Source organism: Labrus bergylta, chromosome 15 (genome assembly GCF_963930695.1).
Source record: "Labrus bergylta chromosome 15, fLabBer1.1, whole genome shotgun sequence".
NCBI lineage: Eukaryota > Metazoa > Chordata > Actinopteri > Labriformes > Labridae > Labrus > Labrus bergylta.
In genome coordinates, this window is record NC_089209.1 from 3,261,196 (window position 1) to 3,266,008 (window position 4,813).

General features: G+C 45.4%; 1 protein-coding gene across 3 annotated transcripts in view; it reads right to left on the reverse strand.

Moving 5' to 3' along the window:
• The window catches only part of hivep2a (HIVEP zinc finger 2a), a 117,416-nt gene that overhangs the window by 68,598 nt on the left and 44,005 nt on the right, over positions 1-4,813 (reverse strand). Inside the window, exon 1 of one of the 3 annotated variants that reach the window (XM_065963917.1) lies at positions 3,241-3,512. The exons of the other annotated variants lie outside the window; for them this stretch is intronic. The gene's annotated coding sequence lies outside the window, so the exon portion shown is untranslated. Of the gene's footprint in view, positions 1-3,240; positions 3,513-4,813 lie in introns of those variants that run through there. 3 annotated transcript variants of the gene reach the window in all.

Consider the following 4,813-nt stretch of genomic DNA (forward strand, 5'->3'; position numbering starts at 1 on the left):
CCGTCTGAGTGTCAACTTGTCCGTCTGCCTTCCTCTCTGTTTGTGTCTGTCTGTCTTCTTTGCCTCCCTCTGTGCCTGTCTTCCTGACAGGCCGTCTTGTGTTTGTGTCTCATCTGTCACCTCGTTCTTCTTTCCTTCTGTCGTCGGTGTTCGGCTGAATTGTCTGTCAATCTTTTTTCAGGAGAAACAGACGGACATCTTTCTTCTCTGTCTCTTTCTGTGTCTGTCATGATTCATACAAATGAATGCAAAGTTTGATTTCCATGAAGTACATAAGTGAAATAAAGATGAAGGTTTACAATGACTTTACATACTTAAGGGACTTAATGACTGAAGATGTTTTTTCACATTTGCACAAAACTCCTGAACAACAGCAACATCTGCTCACGTCAAATGACACAACGCTCTGATATAACGGCAAAAAAACTGCTTCCTTTGCCATCTTTGGATCCCTGCAGTGTCTTTTAATACATCATCTTCATTCATGTTCTTCTTTGCTTACACAGGCTCGGGTCTCAGTGGCAGCAGGCTTAGCAAGTTGCCTCCAAATGTCTCTCTCCCCAGCGATGTTTCCCAGCGCCTCCTGGGGGATCTAGAGGCCTGCCCAGGACAGGAGGATATATAATCCCTGCAGCACAGTCTGGGTCTACCCCGGGGTCTCCTCCCAGTTGGGCCTGCCCAGAAGACTCTCCAAAGGGCAGGCAACCAGGAGGCTTCCCAATCAGATACACCAACCACCTCAACTTACTCCTTTCGATTTGAAGGAGGCAGCGACTCTACTCTGAACTTTCTCCAAATGTCTAAGATCCTCACTCTGTATCTAAGGATGATCCCAGAACCCCTCCAGACCCCCTCCAGACCTCCTCCAGAGGTCACTCATTGGAGCCGTTTGTTTTTGCAAATTCATTATTTCACAGACTACAAAAAGCTCATGACCAAAGGTAATGGTTGGAATATAGATGGACCATAAATCAAAAGTTTTGCCTTCAGACTCAGCTCCCTCTGCAACATGACGGTCCGACACAAAGCCCGAAAAACTGCTGACGCTGTCAATCTTATGATCCGTTTTACCAACAAGACCCGGAGATACTTCAACTCCTTCACTTGAGGCAGGGGACTCACTCCACAGCCGAGGGAGCAATCCACAAAGAACCATGGCAACAGACCCAATGCTGCTGGAGGACCAGACCTGAAGCCAACAGAACAACATCATCTGCAAAAAGAGAGACATGAAACTCTGAGGTCCCCAAACCGGACCCCCTCCTCCTTTAACTGTGCCTTGACATCCTGTCCATGAAAATCAGAAACAGTATCAGAGACAAGGGGACAACATTGAGAACATTTGAGAACATTTTAGAAAACATTTCTAAGGAGTGCATGAGTGGAAACAGCTTAAAATATGAAAAAGGGGGGTTCGGGAATCACTCAGGCTGAAGAGGCTGAAGGTGTTAGTGTGCACAATCGAATGTAAAAGTGCTTCTTGTCCCTCAACAAGCGGCTCAGATAATTATGTCTGAAAAGAAGCTTACAGAAACAGACAAATTGTATTTCAACCATAAACTGTAAGGTTGCTTAACTTCCATTGAGAAAAACGGTGGTTTAAGAACAGAACAGCAGAGAAGCCGCTCTTCCTTTGTCTCATTGGTGAGTGTGTTTCATCAGAGCCAACATTTAAAAACAAGGTTACACAACACTGCAACAAAAGAACAACCAACCAAGTGAGGACGCCGTGGAGCTGAAATCACTACTTTCTGTGAATGGAGTCTGGTGGCTTTGAGAAGCAGCTGTAAACGTAAAAATAAAAAATAAAAAGAAGAAAGCAGCTTACATTAAAAAAACAGAGATCCTCTCTGTGAGACTCTCAGAATAATTATCAGGCAGAAACAAGAACTTTAAGTGAACATTGATCAGGTGCATTACTGCATTTATGTCGATTGGCTGTCGGCTGAAAAATCCACCAAAGCATGAAAACCCCGACACACGAGAGGAAAACAGAGCTTCTATTCAGAATACCAGAATCACCTTTTTGTCAAGGTTTAAGATGTGAAGCTGAAAGTGTCTCATGAAAGTGTTTCAAGGGGAAGGAGGGGACTGATAGTCGTGCAAAAAGAGACACAAACAGAGGAGAGTAACAGAGGATTGAGAAGACAAGACGAGAGGACGTTTTTAGAATAAAAGAAGAAAATGAAAGAGAAGAAGAGGAAGAGAGGAAAGGCTGATGAAGGGGATGAAAACAAAGGAAACATACAGAGAATCAGAGTGTGTAAGTGTTGGAAAAAGTCCCAAAAATAAAATTAAAGAAACACACAACAGACAGATTGAAGGGGGGGGGGGAAGCGACGTAAATAAAAGAACAAGAAGGCATAAAGAGCGAGAGACGGTAAGGAGAAAAAACGGACAAGAAATCACTCTCAGGGTCACGGCTGTGTGTCCATGTGTGTATTTCTGTGTGTGTGTTTGTGTGTAGCAGAGTTTATACAAGGGAGGTCCCAGCAGCGAGGGAAACGTGCAACATAAACACACACACACACACACACACCACACACACACACACACACAGCACACACACACACACAGTGTAACCTGTTTTCTTGTAAATCTCTGTTCCGGCAGCTCAAGGCGACTAACACCCCCGAATGTGTGTGTGTGTGTGTGCGTGTGTGTGTGTGCGTGCGTGCGTGCGTGCGTGCGTGCGTGCGCGCGCGTGCGTGCGTGCGTGCGTGTGTGTGTTGTGGTGGCACCCCTCGGTTAATAGAGGGAACTGACACCACTGTGTGAGACAGTCAGCTGTCCAGTGGGTGTGTGTGGGTGTGTGTGTGTGTGTGTGTGTGTGTGTGTGTGTGTCCATTTACAACAGCACCCTGGGAGAGTGGAAGGTGATGAGAGATAGAAAGAGAGAGAGAGAGAGAGAGAGAGAGAGAGAGAGAGAGCGAGCGAGAAAAGAACATTTCTGATTAAGTGCTTATGTCACCCCTTGTCACACACACATACACTAACACACACGTAAACATGATTACCACATGCTGTCATCTGCGGCTGCTGCATTGCCACGACAACGGCGGACGAGGACATCCCCCCCGCTTGGTTTTGCAACGGATACAAACACGCTAAAAACATGCACGCACAAAAACACACACACACACACACACACACACACACAAACTAACAGTCCTCAGACGGACTCAAAAAAAATGAAAAGCATGAAAAATAAAAAAAAGGAGATAGATAGACGGACTGTACCTGGACGACTCTCTCCCTCTCTCTCTCTCTCTCACCCGAAAGCATTCCTCTGTGTTCAAACTCCCTCCTTCCATCGCCACGGTAACAGACACTCTCTCTCTCTCTCTCTCTCTCTCTCTCTCTCACACACACACACACACACACACACACACACACACACACAACACACACACTTAAGTTTTAACTCCGGTTACGTCCATTCATCCCTCCACCAGCTCCTGTGTGCGTCCGTCACTCTGTGTGTTTACATCTGAGTGTGCTCACTTGTTAACCGGGCGGGCGTGTGTGTGTGTGTGCTGTGTGTGTGTGTGTGTGTGTGTGTGTGTGTGTGTGTGTGTGTGTGTGTGTGTGTGTGTGTGTGTGTGTATGTGTGTGTGTGAAGGTGTATGAGAGTCAATGAGTGTGTGTGTGTGTGTACAGCAGAGTGGGAGCCCTAGAGAAACACTCCTCTTGCCACAGGAGTAAAGCCCAGGCGTGACGCAGAGCCAGAAATAGATGGCGGGGCCCAGGCTGGGGGGGGAGGCGCCGGGCGGACTCACAGGGCACTTTTGCATGGACACGCTCGCAAACAAACACACAGAGCTGGAACATAAACAAACAGTGTGTGCATGATGTTATATGAAGATATCCTGTCCTCTAAATGTGCAATGACACTTCAGAACATTCACTCAGTATAAGACGATGTTTAAACTTTTATTGTCACTTTTTGTAAAAACTTGGATCTTTGAAATGCTCATATTTGCTCAATAATAAAGAAATGCACATGTTTCTTTGTATGAATCATAACTGTTGAAGACAAGATACTGCACAGATTTAAGTCAAGGATTATTGTCCCCGTGACCCCTCGTCCTGCGTATTCACCTAATCAGGACAATCTTGACGGATTAATGATTTTAAAGGTATGCACAAAGCAGCCATCCTCTCGCCTGACGACGATGTTACAGAAGGCAAACAGATGCTGAAACAAGCAGGAGGCTGTTAGAGAATGGACAGGTGTCTGCTGCTCGACTTCAGACACACACCCGTCTGTTTGCATCCTGTTATGTCCATTAAACTGCTTGAACAAGTCAGCCATCTCAAGTCAGCCATCTCAAGTCAGCTTTAGTTGTAAACAAACAAAAAGGGACAACTTACAATCACTCAAACCCCCCTCTGTGTCCCCTTCATGTTTCTTCCTCATTAAACATTTGCTAAGCCAGTTCTTTAAACATTGTTAAACCTGTATTTTAAACCTCCCTTCTTCTTCTTCTTCTTCTTCTTCTTCTTCTTCTTCTTCTTCTTCTTCTTCTTCTTCTTCTTCTTCTTCTTCTTCTTCTTCTTCTTCTTCTTCTTCTTCTTCTTCTTCTTCTTCTTCTGTCATTAATTGGCACACTGCTGTGTTACTCGGCCTGTTACTTGCCCCCTGAAGGTCAGAGGAATAATGTCAACCCCTCGAGCTTCTCTTTACTGTACGCTCCAGTGCCATGCTGCAGGTCAGAACCTCCACCTTCATGTATACAGTAGGAAGTGGTGTGACACTAATGTACACACATTTAGAAGCACACATTGATCAACATGATACTGTGCTTCATGA